The sequence below is a fragment of the Phocoena sinus genome, chromosome 5, assembly GCF_008692025.1.
Source record: "Phocoena sinus isolate mPhoSin1 chromosome 5, mPhoSin1.pri, whole genome shotgun sequence".
In the NCBI taxonomy this organism is placed as follows: Eukaryota; Metazoa; Chordata; class Mammalia; order Artiodactyla; family Phocoenidae; genus Phocoena; species Phocoena sinus.
The window spans coordinates 103,636,905-103,655,680 of NC_045767.1; the positions used below are offsets into that span (position 1 = coordinate 103,636,905).

Below are 18,776 nucleotides of genomic sequence, written 5' to 3' on the forward strand. Positions count from 1 at the left end.
CGCCTGGAGCCCATGCTCTGCAACAAGAGAAGCCACTGCAATAAGAAGCCTGTGCACCGCAACGAAGAGCAGCCCCCGCTTGCTGCAACTAGAGAAAGCCTGCGCGCAGCAACGAAGACCCAACGTAGCCAAAAATAAATAAATTAAAAAAAAAAAAAAGAGACCTCAGAGAGCTCCCCTGTCCCTTCTGTCCTGTGACAACACACCGAGAAGATAGGCTGGCTGATTGTGAACCAGGAAGCAGGCTCTCACCAGACACTGAATCTGCTGGTGTCTTGATCTTGGACTTCCAGCCTCCAGAAGTGTGAAGAATAATTTTCTGTTGTTCATAAGCCACCTGGTCTTTGGCATTCTGTTACAGCAGCCTGAACTAAGACACCCTGAGTAAGAAGAAATTCTGCCTCAAGACTGCAGTATCAACTTCTGCCCAAGAGTTTCCAGCCTGCCAGTTTCCTCTACAAATTTCAAATTTTATAGCCTCCACAATCATATAAGCTGATTCCTCAATTCCTTGAAATACATCTGTCTCTTTCTCTCTATCTGTCTGCCAGTATGTATGTATATAAAACCTCCTACTGGTTATGTTTCTCTGGAGAATCCTAATAAGGTAGTAAAGTAGCAGGTAAGAAGACTGGACAACATATGGCCTTGTAGGTCATGGTAAGGACTTTAGCTTTTACATAAGAAGTTAATGAAGGATTTTGAGCTGAAGCATGACATGAGCTCATATTCCAAAGAGTCAATCTGGCTGCTGTGTTTGGAGTAGCAGAAAGGGGTACAAGAGGTGAGGGAGACTTGGATTGGGGGTAGCAGTGGGGATGAAAAGGTGACAGAATTCTGGATATATTTTCAAAGTGGAGCAGAATTGTTTTCATGATGGATATGGGAGTGAGAGAGAGGAACTGAGGATGACACGAATCTTTTTGGCCTGAGCAACTAATTAATGGGGTTTGAAACAGGTTTGGGAGAACATTAAAAGCTCACTTTCGGCAATGCTACCTTGAAATGCCTATTGGCCATATGGGCAGAGATATCAAGAGGGCACTGGATATCTGTCTGGTGTTCAGAGGGAAGATTTGGGCTTGGAAGTATAAATGTGGGAATGATGATTGATATTGAATGTGTGTGCTGGGGATTAGGATGTTGGTGAGGTGAGAGATGAAGGTGAGGGAAGAGGAGGCAGGTATAGCTCCAGGATTCTGGCTTAGACACTCGTTAAAAGTGTCATTCTGTTAGGGAACACAGATGGGGTAGAGAAGATGCTAGGTTTTCCATGTGTTGATTTAAAAACATCTATTTAACTGGAACTGGAGATAATCTAGGAGCCTATGTAACCTAATTTGATCCTTTTATAGATGAAAAAACTGAGATTTCAGAAGAGCCAATGTGAATTACATTGACCAGTGCTCTTTTTGCAGTTCTAGGGTGCCTGTAATTATAGGGATGACTATAAAAGTAAAAGGCACATCTCCCCAATTCTGAGGTTGACCTAGTCATCCCTAGACGAAAAAACCCCCCAAAACCAAAGAACTCAAGTGGTCAGATTGGCTCTCAGGTCAAGTGGAAACTCCTATCTATTTGGGGTAAGGATGTGATGTCCAGTGTAGATTACGACTATTCCAATATTTTCAGGCTCAGTATTTTAATTTCAAGAAACTTTACCTATCTATTTATCTATCATCTATCTCTCTGTCTATCTATCTATGTGGCTTGTGGGACCTTAGTTCCCCAACTAGGGATTGAACCTGCACCCTTGGTAGTGAAAGCAAAGAGTTGTAAACACTGGACCACCAGGGAATTCCCAATTTCAGGAAACTTTAGACTATGGTGATTTGGGGCCAGGCCTGGTTGGATTGTTTTAGGTGGAATAATTGGGCATCTGCATTGTAGCATTTTATTCTACTTTAAAATAATCCCAGATTGAATAGCTTCAATTGCCATCAGAGATTTTCATTGGCTGCTTTTGGAATATTGTTTAAACATAAAGGAAAGCTTGGGTAAAAGTAGAGCTTGTATAGGGTGATGGTTCAACTCTCCAAGAATTCCACTGAGGCTGTATGATAGTGAGGTCAGCAAACATGGGTTCAAATCCTGAGCTTGACTTCTAAGTAGCCATGTGATTTTACGTGTTTGGTGAACTTCCCTGGTCTATAGTTATCTCATCTTTGAAATGGGGATAATGATGTCACACACATAGAATTGTCCAAGGAGGTAAATCTATCACCCAGCCTGGGAGAGGAGGCTCTTAATTGCTCCCCTTCCCCACTGTAAAATACTTACTGGCCGTTTACTCACTAGCCAGGTTGGTGTTGAAAAGGTATTGAGGGTCAGTTTTAACCCTTTTCTTTGGTCTGATTCCCCACTCTTTCTAATCCTCATTTCCATTAAAAAGTGTAGATTTCTGGCAAGTGAGAATGGTGGCATGGGGGCAGGGGTGGGGAATAGTGTTTCTGAAGCAAGCATGGACATATTCTCAAAGGGAATAGGAGAGAGGCTGGTGAGCCTCAGCAGTCCCATGGCAGAGCCCCAGCGTGACAGCAAGGGCTCAGAAGAAGGCTTTAGGGTGTGTCCAGGGAGGGTGGCTCACCGCCACAGTCAGGATTTCTGTACCCTGCAAAGGAGAGAGCCATCGGTCTTCAAGGTCCTAGTTTAGGACCACAGGGTACCATGACAGTTGACAATTGGGTGTCTTTCTGTATTTACCTGAAAACAATGTAAGCCTCTCTGATTTTGGTGTGACCCTTACAAGTAGCACGGTTGATGGCTGAGATGGATTTTCCCATTAAACTACTGAGAAGTGGGTTCAGAGCTAGCATAATATCCAGGAAGTACCTCGCAAAAAAGAGAAGTAGTACTTATTTCTCACAATGGTCAATGCCAAAATTCATCCAAGTGCTAATTTTAGACAAGTGTGTTAAGAGCCAAAGCAAGTTTATTGTGAAAAGAGGAAAGCTGTCAGTACATTTTGGGCCTCAGTTATCTTACTGAAGTTTCACTAAAGGCTTTCTCCTAGTCTGTTGAAACTTGCCACTTGACAAGCTGGAACTGGTGTAACTTAATCAAAAGAACAAACAATCCGTTTCAAAATGAGTTAAAAGATGACTATAACGGACTCTCCACCTTCTAGTGTCATTCTCTGCTAACATAATAGGGTCTAGGTAAATCCATAAATGCTGGCGATTCACAGATATTCTAGTAGAACTAAAGTATGGAGAGGACTCCAAGTTACAATATTCAATATAATGATATTTTGGAAAGCAGACCTTTTTTTTTTTTTTTGGCTGCACCAGGTGGCATTCGGGATATTAGTCAAACCCGTACCCCCTGCAATGAAAACGCAAGAGTCTTAACCGCTGGACCACCAGGAAAGTCCCTGGAAAGCAGGCATTTTTGACTCTGGTATGTACTTACATCAAGTAAATGTAGAATATATATTTTGATGTATATTCTACATTTAATTTTGATTCTCTGTATTAGAAGAAGTTAGTTGATGGGAAACAGGGAGAAATTTATTGTAGAAATACCTTCAGATGAAATTTACTTATATGTTACAGAATCTATAGTATAACTTTCCTTAAACAGATTTCCAGATACTAAAAGAGAAAAAGAAAAAGACCTTGATCACATAATCCATTTTCCTTTCATTTGAAGGTTAAGCTATGTTCTGTTCAAAATAAAAAGATAGAAACACCAAAAGTTTAAGTTTGGTCCATTTATTATTGTTGCTACTTATGGGTACATTCTCCCAATTCTCTGCCTCAAATCCCAAAGATGCTTTTATCCTTGCAACACGTGTTCATCTCTAATTTCCTTGTGCCGAAATGTTTGGCATTGGAATGTGAGGTATTTCTCAGAAAGCAGTAGTAATGTGTAGGCTGGAATGTTTGAGCAATATTTCTTATATCGCATGAGATTCATTATGAAATACCACTAGATATAGTCCTTCATTGTATTTAGCGAGTTTGAAGTTTCCATTTTGATGTAGAATAGAAAAGGAAATGTGAATTATATAAAATTTAAGTGTAATTAAAAATAAAAATACATCTTAAATATTTTTAGTACAAAGCTTGCAGAGCCTTCAATGAGCCACAGAATCTTGGGAATTATTGTAAAACTGTTTCTCTTTTTCTTCATTTTTTCACAAAATCAGTTCCTCATATATTTCTGTGTATTATATGACATTAGGACCTGCCAGAACCTCAAAAGATGGTATTGAAGAAAAAAAGGTAATTAGGAAAAGCAGAAGTCCAAACATTAAAATTCTGATTAATATTAGATGAAATCAGCTTAAACTTTGTAAATCAGTTTTCAAAAGACCAAGCACTTATTTTTCTTTCATTTTATATCCAATAACTGCATCAAACCTAACATCAATCTTTCATTTTAAAATTGCCAGGAAACGCTCAGGAAGGATCCTAAAAGAAAGATACATGAAAATCATTAGGAAATTAATATTAAGTACATTTGTAAAATATCTTTAAGAATACTTATATTTATCATATATCTTGTCCATGTTCATCTTAAATAAGATTAAGAACATTTACTCTGAGTCACTATTATATGTTCTTTCCAATGAAATCCATTTCCTTTTGAAAAGGAAAAGGAAGGAAGTTTAGCCTTCTTTAGGGTAGGAGTGACTTGAAAGATTTAGTCTTCAAAATAAATATACTTGAATATTCTTCAAAAGATCTAAGATACAAGGTGTATAGAACTGAATAATTCAGATACTAAAGGCTCTTAAAAAAAAGAAACCTGACATTGGAAAGGAAATAAGAATAGGAAATAATTTTATACTTTATAATCCAGAAACTAATAAAATGTTCCACTAAGAGACTGTGGAAGCAGAACTGCTAAAAGAAAATGCAAACAGTATACTTGGTTTTGAGCATAATGCTGAACAAATTAACAAAAGCGTTTAAATTCCTTAGATGTAAACGAAAGAGTTAACACATACCCCAGAGTGTTCTTGTGAAGAATCAATGTGTTAACATAAATGCCTTAAATGGTGATGGACACACAGTAGGTTTAATTTTTTTCTCCCCACCCTATACTTAAGAATTTTGAGGAACTTGTCACATTCCAATGAGTCTGAGAGAAACTAAACAGAATATGTAAGTCAGTTTAACTATATACAGACATCTGCTTAGATGGCATTAAAATAAGGTTTGGAAGTTGAGCACCAAACATTCGTAGTCAGAGGAATATCAGGGCAATATTAATAATAGTGATACTTACAATGACAGTAGTGCATAACATTTATTACTTATAGTATACTATAATATTTTATAGTATATACAACATATATACTATATATAGTATATATTATATTACTTACATAATATAGTACACTGAATATTTTAAATGCATTATTTTGTTTATTCCTCACAGCCCTATAAAGACTTGTTGTCTCCATGAAGAAACTGAGCTTCAAAGAAGTTAGATAACTCATCCATGTTCATGTAGCGAGCAAGTCAGAAAAACACAACTTCACCTAACTCCAGAACACAAACTGTGAGTCTCTATGTTAAAGGTCTAGGTACTCTTTATCTAATTAACAAACATTTTGGTGCCTCCTATGTGTCCATCAACTCTTCGAAGTGCGAGGATATAGGGCTTCCCTGGTGGCGCAGTGGTTGACAGTCTGCCTGCCGATGCAGGGGACATGGGTTCGTGCCCCGGTCCGGTAAGATCCCACATGCCGTGGAGCGGCTATGCCCATGAGGCATGGCTGCTGAGCCTGCGCGTCTGGAGCCTGCGCTTCTCAATGGGAGAGGCCACAACAGTGAGAGGCCCGCGTACTGCAAAACAAAACAAAACAAAACAAAAAAACCAAACAAAGTGCGAGGATATAGTGATGAAAACCAGGCAAAATTACTTCCCTCAGAGAGTTACCTTCTAAAGGACTGTGATCACTGAGGGCTTACATAATGTGACAAGTCAAATGTGAAACACTTCACAGGTTTTAATTCATTTATGCACCAAGAAGATCCTTGAGCTTTACTACCTAAACCTTTAAGGTAGTTTCAACCATAGTTCCTAGAAGAAGGGGCTAAAAAGCCTGACACAAGCCACTTAATGCTTTTGATCTCCTGAATTTTTTTTTAAGGCTCTACGTCAGTAGTCCTCAAAGTACGATCTTTGAACCAAATGCCTGTGACAGTTGCTTGTTAAAATAGAGATTCCTGGATCCCAATTCAAACATCCTATATTAAAATCTCTAGAGGTGAGATTTTTCTATTTTTTTTTTTTTTTTTTTTTTTTCAGTATGCGGGCCTCTCACTGCTGTGGCCTCTCCCGTTGCGGAGCACAGGCTCTGGATGCACAGGTTCAGTGACCATGGTTCACGGGCCCAGCCGCTCCGCGGCATGTGGGATCCTCCCAGACCAGGGCACGAACCTGCGTCCCCTGCATCGGCAGGCGGACTCTCAACCACTGTACCACCAGGGAAGCCCTATTTTTTAAATTGACTTCCCAAGTGATCCATGTTGGGGAAGCCTGACTTTAGGGACAGGCAGGAGAGGCTTTTTTTCTTTTCCTGACCAAAGGTACCTCTTCACTTTCCCCTGACCAGACTCACTGCCACACAGCCTTCCTCCCAGAAAAGTAATGGGGTAATGTGCTGTGATGAGACAGTCTTTAAACCAGCAGTTTCCAATCTTGGCTGTACATTAGAATCACTTAGAAGGATGTATCCCTCAGAGACCAGGCCCACAGACCATTTAGATCAGACCATTTAGATCAGGATCTTGGGAGCAGGTATCAGGTGTTAGCATTTTTTAAAATCCCCGGTGAATTCTAATGGGCACCAAAGTTGAGAGCTACTGCTCCCAAGAAATGTTTCTCAAATTTGAATATGCATACAATCACCTATGGGTCATATTAAAATACAAATTCTGATTCAGGAGATCAGGAGACTCTGCATTTCCAACAAACTCCCAGGTGATGCTGATGCTGCTGGTCCATGGACCACATTTGAAGTAGCAAGGCTCAAGGGTCTCTAAAATTATAAAAGATTATTTAGCAATACCTATGCTTCAGTATAATTTTGCACAAAGGAAGAGCTCAGTGATTATCTGTTGTATATTTAAATGAATATCTAAAACCTGACTATGGTCTCCTCCAAAATCATTGTCCCATAATTCCATTATGTAATAATGCTTAGAAACTATCCTCCTTCATATGCATTCATTTATAAGACAGGACTTCCAGAATTATACAAATTTCTTTCTTCAAAAAAAAAAAAACCACAGGGCTTCCCTGGTGGCGCAGTGGTTGAGAGTCCGCCTGCCGTTGCAGGGGACACGGGTTCGTGCCCCGGTCCGCGAAGATCCCACATGCTGCTGAGCGGCTGGGCCCGTGAGCCATGGCTGCTGAGCCTGCGCGTCCGGAGCCTGTGCTCCGCAACGGGAGAGGCTACAACAGTGAGAGGCCCGCGTACCGCAAAAACCAAAAACCAAAAAAAAAACACAAAAAACTTAAAAAACATATGGAAATTATTCAGTTCCTTTGCCCAATTGCTATACCAATCTTGCTTGAATGATTAAAAAATGTGGTTTTAAAAATGGATGGATTCTTTAAGCTTATTATTTTTATTAATTCAATTACATTTAATTGTACTTTTATCAAATGCCTGGTTTTAAATCTGAGTAAAAACATGTAATAGGTAACCTTTATTTATAATGCTGACAAACATCACTGTGGCTTACCTTTCCACCACTGTTAAAAAGCTTATAGAAGATGGAATAAAGATGATTTTCTGCTCAGTCAGGATCCCATCTATCGGCTTGTTTACCACTGCCTCAGGTTCCAGGGTGGGTCCCAAACTGAAATCAGAAGTAGTCTTCAGAAACAAAACATTTCAATGACGTTTTAGCTTTGATTTGGTGCTAAGTGAGTAAGTTAAGTTACCATACAAACCATAACATAACTGACTTGTAGTATCTAGCGCAACACAGATGCTCAAGCCGTTTTAGCATTAATAATAACAAAAACAGGAGGAGTCTTTCAAGATGGTGGAGTGGAAGGACCTTGCGCTTACTTCTTCTCATGAACACACCAAAACCACAAATAACATCTGAACAACCATCGATAAAAAAGACTGGAACCTACAAGGATCTTCTACATCTAAAGGCATAAAGAAGAAAGCACAATGAGACGTGAACAGAGTATCTGTCAGGCAAGAGCTGCTGTGATGGTTTATGATGATGCCAATAAAATGTGGGTGCCAGCTGGTGGTTCAGTCAGGTTCAGCAGAGTTCATATATATCATCATACAGGCAACAACACATTCAGAGTGGTGGGCAGGAAGATTCAGGACCATCAGGTCGTGATAAATTGTGCCATTCCTAAAGGGTTGCTAGACAGGTGTCTGGTCTCAACTTTGGCAGCAAAGAAGATGCCAATGTCTTCACAAGTGCCATGACGCATGCCTTAGAAGTGTTGAATTCACAGGAAACGGGGCCAATATTGCCTTGACAAAATTCACAACTACCTGCCCAAGTTCAGAATGGCCCATCACAAGAATTGGAAATTCAAAGAAGGCAGCTACAAGAACAGCAATGACAAAAGGAGCTGGAGCAGGAAAGGCTGGAGAGAGAAAGAATGGAAAGGGAGAGACTGGAGAGGGAGAGATTAGAAAGGGAAAGGCTGGAGAGGGAGCGACTAGAACAGGAGCAGCTGGAGAGAGAGAGAGACAAGAAAGGGAACGTCAGGATCGTCTGGAGGGGAGAGGCTGGAGAGGCTGGACCGGGAAAGGCCAGAACGAGAGCGGCAAGAGCAGCTAGAAAGGGAGCAGCTGGAATGGGAGCTAGAGCCAAGAATGGCAAATGCCGCTGCCCCTGCCTCTGTGGAGACGACTCCTCAGCTTCTGAGCCAGGCTTGCAGGCAGCCTCTCAGCCGCGTGAAATCTCCAGCCCAACAGGGCATTGTCTTGGGACCGCCTGCACCTCCACCCCCTCCTCTACTCTCACCGGGTCCTGCCCAGGCATCAGCCACGCTCCCTCCACCCCCAGGGCCCCCTCCACCCCCTCCACTTCCGTCCTCAGGGCCCCCCCCTCCGCCTCCTCCACCGCCTCTTCCTAATCAGGTACCTCTCCCCCCCCCCACTCCTGCTCCTCCCCTCCCTGCAACTGGAGTTTTTTCGGGATCCATGTCTGAAGACCATGGCCCTTTAACTGGACTTGCAGCTGCAATTGCTGGAGCAAAACTTAGGAAAGTGTCATGGATGGAGGATGCCTCCTTCCCAGGTGGTGGGAATACCACTGGTGTGAATTCGGCCTCCTCTAAAACAGATAAGGGTGGTGGAAATGGACCCCTTCCATTAGAGGGTAGTGGTTTAATGGAAGAAATGAGTGCCCTGCTGGCCAGGAGGAGAAGAATTGCTAAAAAAGGGATCAGAAATAGAAACAGAACAAAAAGAGGACAAAACTGAAGATTCAGAGCCTGTAACTTCTAAGACCTCTTCAACAAATACACCTGAACCGACAAGAAAACCTTGGGAAAGAACAAATACAATGAGTGGCAGCAAGTCACCTGTTATTTCCAGATGGGATTCTCCAAGGTAAAATCAGGTTGTTTTTGACAACAGGTCCTATGATTCATTACACAGACCAAAATCTGTGCCCTTGTCACAGCCCAGTGCCAACGGAGTCCAGATGGAGGGACTGGACTGTGACAGGCTGAAGCAGGACATTTTAGATGAAATGAGAAAAGAATTAACTAAGCTAAAAGAAGAGCTCATTGATGCAATCAGGCAGGAACTGAGCAAGTCAAATACTGCATAGAGAATCAAACTAAGGAGAGATAGGACTTTAATCTGGAGAAAGGAAAAAAAAAAAACCCTACAAAGAACAACTGTGTTACCAACAACAAAACCTTTATATTTTGTGAGCTGTAAGAAGAAAACGGAGACAAACAGTTGGAAGGAGGGAAAAACCAGCATAGTTTGAAAGACTTCAGGCATCACTACTCTGGCGGTAAGCTATTTCCCTCCCATTTTGCTGCTTTTTTCTGACCTTTACAACACGATGGAAGAGAGTTGTATAGGAGTTCCTGTATCGGTTATGCAGAAAATACTGAATCCGTCAGGCAAGATCACCGTGCATTGAAATATTTTCATGTCAAGAGAAAATCGCACATTTTCCACAATCCATTGCTAAAATAAAGAGGAGAAAGGCTTGAGAAGCTTTTTTCAGAGAATGGTGATGAGGAATTTAGCAAGTTATGCTATTGTATTGTAAATGTTTCTCTCAGGTTTGTCTTCCTATCATATTTGATATTCCATGAATAATTGAGTTCAGCCCTATGTAGGTTAAGTTCATAAAATGTGGAACAAATCGAATTGTATGTGCTTTCAAAGGGTGATATTTATAAGAAAGTGTCCTAAAAATGATTTGTTCGGAGTGAGGAATTTTAGAATGATAAGAAGTCTCTCGAGTTTAGCCTTCATGCAATTTTGTAGATTCAAACATAAAATTTGTCCAGAATTTAAAGATTTAGATGGCTTTCTAAATTGTTACAATGCTCTACCAAATCTGTGACTCCTACATAACACAAACCAGTGGTCAAATGTAAAACAGTATATTGTAGATTTACTGTAGGTTTTCAACCTTTTTTAGATTTATGCATGTGGACTTTTTTTTTTTTTTTTTTCGGTACGCGGACCTCTCACTGTTGTGGCCTCTCCCGTTGCGGAGCACAGGCTCCGGACGCGCAGGCTCAGTGGCCATGGCTCATGGGCCCAGCCGCTCCGAGGCATGTGGGATCTTCCTGGACCGGGGCATGAACCCGTGTCCCCCTGCATTGGCAGACGGACTCTCAACCACTGCGCCACCAGGGAAGCCCGCATGTGGACATTTTTATAATGTAATTACAATCACCACAAAATTAGCTTTTTAAATTGCAGACGGTAATACATGTCAAACTAATATGTAGTGGCCTTTTCAAGGCCTAGTCCCAGGGAAAACATATTGTAGAGTATAGGGGAATGGGAGGAAGGGAAGGAATAATTTTTTATTTAAAGTTAATTTCTGCACTATCTTCGTTCTCAGTTACCTGCATGAATAATAATGAGGAATATTTTGTGACTTTTATTGGTAAATATGTTAACAGCACCAAGTACTTAATCTTTTACATCATGTCTTCACCTATTTGTATTTTAACTTGAGTAAGTTCAATGGTCTGAAACATGATTCTGAGCTTCACATGAATTACATCTTACTGTGGAACTCAAAAGTTCCATCCCTGAATTTGGCAGTTGTTATTACCCTGGTGCCCTGCAGTTATACAGGTGTTCAGGTACACGTTCCTGACTACAAAGCTGCTTTTGAATCTTGTTATGTTGAAATACTAGAAAAGTAACAATGATGACAGCAATTAAGGTCACAGAAATCATTAGATAAAGGGAAAACAACAAGGGGGTGTCCCGCATAATTTTCTTTTAATCAAGTGAGACTTAGGTGGTGGGAAGAAGGAACTAGATACTCTACTTACCACCGTGTGTGTGTGTGTGTGCGTGCGTGTTTGTGTGGGCACTCATGTGTGTGTATGTTATCCACTCTCTTTTCTTTGAAACTTCTAAGATTAAAATAAGGGAGAAATCCTGTATGTTGCAATGATAGAATTTTTTGAAATTTTAGGAAATCAAAATTCTCCAGGCTCTCCATCTTGATTTATGCTTGAGTTGTTATGTGCCATATTTGCTTTGAAACCTTTATCAGTAGTTTTACTAAAATTTTGAAGAAATAATCCACTTTCATTTGCTTTGTAGATTTCTTAATCTAAGTTCATAAGACAGAACTTGTTGATAGCGTAGTTAGAATTCTAAGTGCTGCAAGTTTGCAGCCATTACCACTCAAAGAGTTTGAATGAGGGATTTTTTTCCCCTTGTTAAAATAGTTCCTGTTTACGTAGAAACTTCATTTTTAGATCTGTGATGGATGAGCTATCATAATTCAAGTATACCGTTCTTTTTTTTCTATCAACTATTCATTGTCATCCAATAGTGAAGACATTAAAGATGCAGGCAAGCTTATGAAGTACTACTTTCTAAAAGAAATAGGAGGCATTTTCATCTTTATTATTGTACTTTTGGTTACGCAAACACTTTGATGATACAAATGTTTATGTCCCCCATAAATCTGGTCAGAAATCACTTTTGATTTTGTTGATTAAGTTAAACAGTCTATAGTAGGATAGAGTACTGGGTACAAGTGTTCCAAAGTAAGGTAAAAGACTACGGTAAAAATGCTAGATCTTAAAAAAGAAACTGGTTTATGCCCTAAACGTTTTGTGCCTTGGTCTAATATTAACATGATGTCTGTGTAAAATGACAAAAAGAACCAGTGTTGAATCACGTTTTATTTCCTGTCGTTCTGCGTTATCCCAGATTGCTAAATGTGTTCTTTCCAAGAAGTTTGATTGAAGTACTGTATACATTTACTGTCCTATGTGACAGTTTTGTCATTGTTAGAGATTTCAGTAATTAAAATGGGAAACAGAAGCTTAGGTTATTTTCCTTATTAAAACTATGTTCCTTGGAGCCACAATATTATGATGGTTTTTGTGCTTTTGTCTTAAGCTGAGTGCAGTTTAGGGGATCCTTTCTAATTACAGGAAGGTACTTCTTTCCTTCAACACTGTGATCTGACCTGTGACAAGTCTGTACTATACACTATGTAAATGGCTAACAGGTCAACTGCAAAACAACTGAATGTACAAATCTTAGTGCTGGTGATGAAATCCCTTCAGAATACTCATCATGATCTCAAAGTTTGTCTCAAAATTAGCAAGCATCAAGTGTCAATCAAAACTGAAGATGAAAAACTAATGAATGTTGAATTCTCATGCTTTAGGTGTACTTCCTTATTAGAATTTTTGGTTCTCTGCTATTTTTACCGTACTGTTTCATTTAAATTTCCTACATGCCAACTTCGTTTGTGCGATTGAAATAAAATTGCAGTATATATATAAAAATAACAAAAAAAACCCATTTAGTGCTTATCATGTACTGCACACTGTGTTAAACAATCTACATAAGTTATCTCACTAAAGTTTTCCAACAACCCTATGAAGGAGATACTATAGTCCCTATTTTGCATATGAGAACTATAGGAGTAACTAGGACTCGAAAATAATTTAGCTAGATTAGGACTGACAAATTTCACTTTTAAATCTCTAGAAGTCTTGGGAAAGAAGTCAGATGCCATTATACAAGTTTTATTATCCTATTAAGACTATTTAATGAACAATTTCTAGAGTATCAGAGGAATTAAAATATAGGAATATGCTTAGCTCTAAGTCCTTGATCTCCGTATGTAACCCTTATATTTCTTAGGTCTTGATTTAATTTTCAGCTTTCTTACTTAGTTCCATGTTACATCTTTACTGTGTAATCATCCTGGTATATGTACTACTGAGTAGCAAGTAGTCCCTAAAAAGTGGCCTCTGTTATCTGGGTGTTAGAATAAGGGCACTTAGGAGGAGTTGCACAAGAGTTGGTCCTGAGTTTTTAACATTTAAAAAAAATCTATTTATTTTATTTATTTACTTTTGGCTGCGTTGGGTCCTTGTTGCTGCACGCGGGCCTTTCTCCAGTTGTGGTGAGTGGGGGCCACTCTTTGTTGCGGAGCACGGGCCCCAGGCACGCAGGCCTCAGCAGTTGTGGCTCGCGGACTCTAGAGCACAGGCTCAGCAGCCATGGCGCATGGGCTCAGCTGCTCCGCGGCATGTGGGATCTTTGCGGACCAGGGCTCACCGTGTCCCCTGCATTGGCAGGTGGACTCAACCACTGCGCCACCAGGGAAGTCCCTAACATTTTTTTAATGACTTAGAAAAAAGATACATAATCAAATTTATTCATGAAATTTGCTAATGTCACCAAACTGGGTGACTAACATTTTGGGGAGGCAGATTTTAAATGTGTGCCACTAGTTGAGAGAAGTAAGGCAAAAAAAATTGGATGAGATTCTTTAGGAACAAATACAGAATAGTTCATTCAGAAAGAACATGTAGTAAAGTAAAACTGGGACAATTGGAAAGTGTAGTATTGTACTTAAAAGTGAGCATGATAATTGGATACATGAAGGAGAGCAGAGCTTAAAACATACATGATATAATCTTTCATTCTCAGCATAGGTCAGTCACTTATTAGAACACTGTGTTCACCCCAGCACCCCGACGCAACAGTATTACGTATGAAAAGCTTGGAGATGTCACTGCAGAGGAAATATAATAATGAAAGCGATGGCTTTTGGCTCAATAGAGGCAAAAATGAAAGGCAATGGAAACTTGAAGAAGACTAAGCAGTCCTTTAGCCTGTGGGATAAGAAGGTAATGGGTGTTGAGGAGGGTGACTCTAGAAGCTGAAGGATGCTTGTGCCTTGAAAAGTGTTCAGAGGGAAATTCACTTTCAAGCATACCACTACCAGACTTCAATATTCCCAAGCTCCATCAAAGCTCACAAACGCCTGTGTAAACAGTATAGCATACTCTCTCGAATTCACACTGTGGCCTTGCTAACCTACCAATCAAATGGTGTTGCATTTACTGAACTTTCCTTAGTTACTTGATCTCTTTACCTAAGGTCTTAGCCTCTGTCAGAAGAATTTTCATTAAACTTAAAGGCTGTCCAATATCACGATATTAAAAAGATCAAAAGAAAAGTCTTCCAGAAAAAATTCAATTTCTTGGCAGACTAAAATCTTAATCATTAAAATATCAGTACATGGAAATATTTTATTCCCTGATAGTCTAATTTTAACAAGAGTTGTAAATCCTATTAAATAAATGTAGGTAACGGATTTTGTAGAAACTATACAAAATCACTTCAGGCCAATCTGCTGGGGTTGAGAAGAAGAATCCATGTAGGATCATAAGAATACTTAGGGAGAAAGAGTACTTTCAGGTAGAAGAACTGTGTTTGATTATCTAATTTTACCACTTAAGTAGCTGAATAATTTTGGGGATGACATCTCTACTCTTTAAAGCTCAGGTTTTTGTTTTTATGTTTAATATGAAAAATGGAGATAATGCAGTGGTATGCTGGTAAATGTGTAACAACTGGCTCTCCTGGGGACAGAATTACCAGTTTTGTAGCATTTTCCAGTTTCTATGGTATAAATACTCCAACCAAAATAGCCAATTTCAAGCTACCAACATGGTGTCACTGAATGAATATAAGCCAGCTTTAGCACTCTGTGGGTAACATGATGGTTAAATGGGAAATGTACATATAAATACTTATACAGTTATACTATACAAATGTTACTTGTCACCTTCTTATATAACATCTTTTTTTACAGTACTAGCCAATGAAAACTAATATCTTTCTGTAGCACACACACAAAAGCTAAATTTTTAGAGAAAATAAATTTTGTTATGTATATTACATATAGGAGAGTAGGCGTTTTAAGAGGATGAATCAGAACATACAATTTTTGTTATTTAATAAATCCAGCTTATGCTACATTATTTATACACTAACAGAAAAGAAAAAAATAACTTATTTAAGGGAAAAGCACTTAATTAAAAATTGTTGGTATATCTAATAATGGAGCCCCAAAACAGATGAAGCAAAAAATAACCAAATTGAAGGGAAATATGGACAGTTTAAAAGTAAGAGTTGGAGACATTAATCCCACTTTCAACAATGGACTGAACAGCTAGACAGAAGATCAGCAAGGAAATATAAAACTTGAACAACAGCATAAATCAACTGGACCTAAGAGCATCTATAGAACACTTAATCCAACAACAGTAGAATATGTATTCTTCTTAAGGGCACAAGAAACATTCTCCAGGACAGACCATATATTAGGCCACAAAACAAATCTCATTAAATTTAAAAATATTGAAATCATAAGAAGTATGTTCTTCGACCACAGTGGGATGAAATTAGAAATCAATAACAGTACACACCAACGTTCATTGCAGCATTATTTACAATAGCCAAGATATGGAAGTAATCAAAGTGTCCATCAATAGATGAGGGGATAAAGAAAATGTGGTATATATATATATACACAACAGAATATTACTCAGCCCTTAAAAAAATCTTGCTATTTGCAACAGCATGAATGGATCTAGAGAGTATTATGCTAAGTGAAATAAGTCAGACAAAGAAAGACAAATCCCATATTATTTCACTTATATGTGGAATCTAAAAAAACAAACAAACAAATAAACTAAATAAAATGAAAACAGACTCATAGATACAGAGAACAAATAAGTGGTTGCCAGAGGGGAGGGGGAAGGAGTGGGGACAAAATAGGTGAACTGGACAAACCTCCAGTTATAAAATAAATAAGACATACCGATGTAATATACAGCATAAGGAATATGATCCCTATACCCTTTGTATAGGGACAAATGGTTACTAGACTTATCATGATGATCATTTCATAATGTATGTAAATGTCAAATCACAATATAGTACACCTGAAACTAACATAATATTGTTCATCAGCTACATTTCAATTAAAAAAAGAAATTAAGGACTTCCCTGGTGGTGCAGTGGTTAAGAATCCGCCTGCCAATGCAGGGGACACGGGTTTGAGCCCTGGTCTGGGAAGATCCCACGTGCTGCGGAGCAACTAAGCCCGTGTGCCACAACTATTAAGCCTGCACTCTAGAGCCTGCGAGCCACAACTACTGAGCCAGTGTGCTACAACTACTGAAGCCCACATGCCTAGAGCCCGTGCTCCACAACAAAGAGAAGCCACTGCAATGAGAAGCCCACACACTGCAAGGAAGAGTAGCCCCCGCTCACCACAACTAGAGAAAGCCCATGTGCAGCAACAAAGACCCAACCCTGCCAAAAATAAAAAAGTAAATTTATTTTAAAAAATTATGTTAAAAAAATAAAACTAGAAGGGACTTCCTTGGTGGTGCAGTGGTTATGAATACACCTGCCAATGCAGGGGACGTGGGTTCGAACCCTGGGCCAGTAAGATCCCACATGCTGCGGTGCAACTAAGCCCATGCACCACAACTACTGAACCTACGTGCCACAACTACTGAAGCCCGTGCGCCCAGACTCCATGCTCCACAACAAGAGAAGCCACCGCAATGAGAAGCCCACGCACTGCAATGAAGAGTAGCCCCCGTTTGCCGCAACTAGAGAAAGCCTACGTGCAGCAACGAAGACCCAAAGCAGCCATAACTAACTAACTAACTAACTAACTAAAATAAAATAAAGCTAGGAATAATGAGGCTTTTGGAGTCAGGGACCTAGGTAAGAATTCTAGTCTGCAGCTCTGGGACTGTGTGACCTTGGGCAATTTTCTTAATTTCTCCAAGTTTCAGTTTCTTTCTCCATAAAATGAGCATAGTAAAACTTATCTTGCAGATTGTTATAAGGATTAGAGCTGGGGTAGGCAAACTATGGTGTGGGTCCAAATCTGGACCTCTTGTTTTAAAGATTAGAGGTAATTTATGTTAGGTACCCTAGTAGGGTACCTGGTATCTAGTAGGCTTTTAATAAATGCTTTTAATAAGATGATTTCTTGATATCCAAGTTTATTTAACAAAAATAACTTTTAGCTGTCAAACAAATTACTTGGAGTACCTGATTATACTTAACTCCAATAAACTCATTATATAATTATGCTGCATTATAACACAGTAAACCAATTTCTTTGCAGTTGGTTAGATGTGTAAATATAACCAATGAACTACATCTTTGAGGTGCTTTAAAAGAGAATTTAAGTTCCAACATTAATATAATATAAATTATTTTGAATTGGTCATCTAGAGGTTGTTTCCTTTTTCCTCAAAGGCTATCCCTCTGTGTAAAAGGAAAGTTTAGTCTGAATCTCAGTTCTGCCAATTTAAGTCAAGTTACTTTATCTCTCTAAGCAAAGTATTGTTGTGAGGTTTAAGAAAATTACAGATTTTATATAGGGTCCAAAATATAAACTAAAGTAAGAATTTTTCTGTTCTCTAATTAAAACTAAGTTTCTATATTAAAACTAACTTCACCTTTGGCATCCACTCTAATATCAGCTTATCTTCAAAGGGCTTCGTGTGGCAGGACAAGCCCCAGACCCGTTCTTAGCCAGGTTATATTCCTGTGATTAGGCTAGAATCAGGCCAACTTCTATTTATACTTCCCCTCCCCACCCCCCACAGCAAGCGTCCCAATGATTTTTTAATTGCACTAGTAAAGCTTTGCCAGGAGAGGGCACCCTTGCCCACATGAAGGTTAGCTTTGTGCCGGATTCTTCTGGGGGCAAGGGTAAAAAATTCGATAATAATTAAAAAACATATTCAATATAATGTGTTTTTAACTGCTGCAAGACAGTCTTAGTGAAAAATTTGACTCAAATATATTATTTTAGTGTCTAAATATTGGCAAATTTTATCCTTGGGGATGGTACTCTCTTCCTCCTTAGATAACATCTTTCAGTTTTAGTGAACTCTTTTTAAAATTAATTAACTAATTAAATAATACTTATTGAGATACAACTGACATATCATATGATATAAGTTTAAGGTGTACAACCAGTTGATTTGATACATTTATATATTGCAATATGATTGCCACCTTAGCATTAGCTAACACCTCTATCACATTACATGGTTATTTCTGTTTTGTGATGGGAACAATTAAGATCTATCTTCTTGGAGGACCTTCAAGATGGCGGAGGAGTAAGATGTGGAGATCACCTTCCTCCCCACCAATACATCAAAAATACATCTACGTGTGGAACAGTTCCTACAGAACACCTACTGAATGCTTGCAGAAGACCTCAGACATCAAGATACTCCCCATGTACCTA

General features: G+C 39.1%; 1 long non-coding RNA gene and 1 pseudogene across 2 annotated transcripts in view; both read left to right on the forward strand.

Moving 5' to 3' along the window:
- LOC116754262 overlaps nt 1-12,962 on the forward strand; it is a 21,594-nt gene extending 8,632 nt beyond the window's left edge. The window contains exons 2-3 of one of the 2 annotated variants that reach the window (XR_004350024.1): nt 1,140-1,142; nt 12,815-12,962. This is a non-coding gene — a long non-coding RNA (uncharacterized LOC116754262). Of the gene's footprint in view, nt 1-1,139; nt 1,143-12,224; nt 12,421-12,814 lie in introns of those variants that run through there. The other variant, XR_004350025.1, reaches the window with a different exon arrangement.
- Nucleotides 8,419-9,782, forward strand: LOC116754260 (annotated as a pseudogene).
- Nucleotides 12,963-18,776: the final 5,814 nt, after the last annotated feature.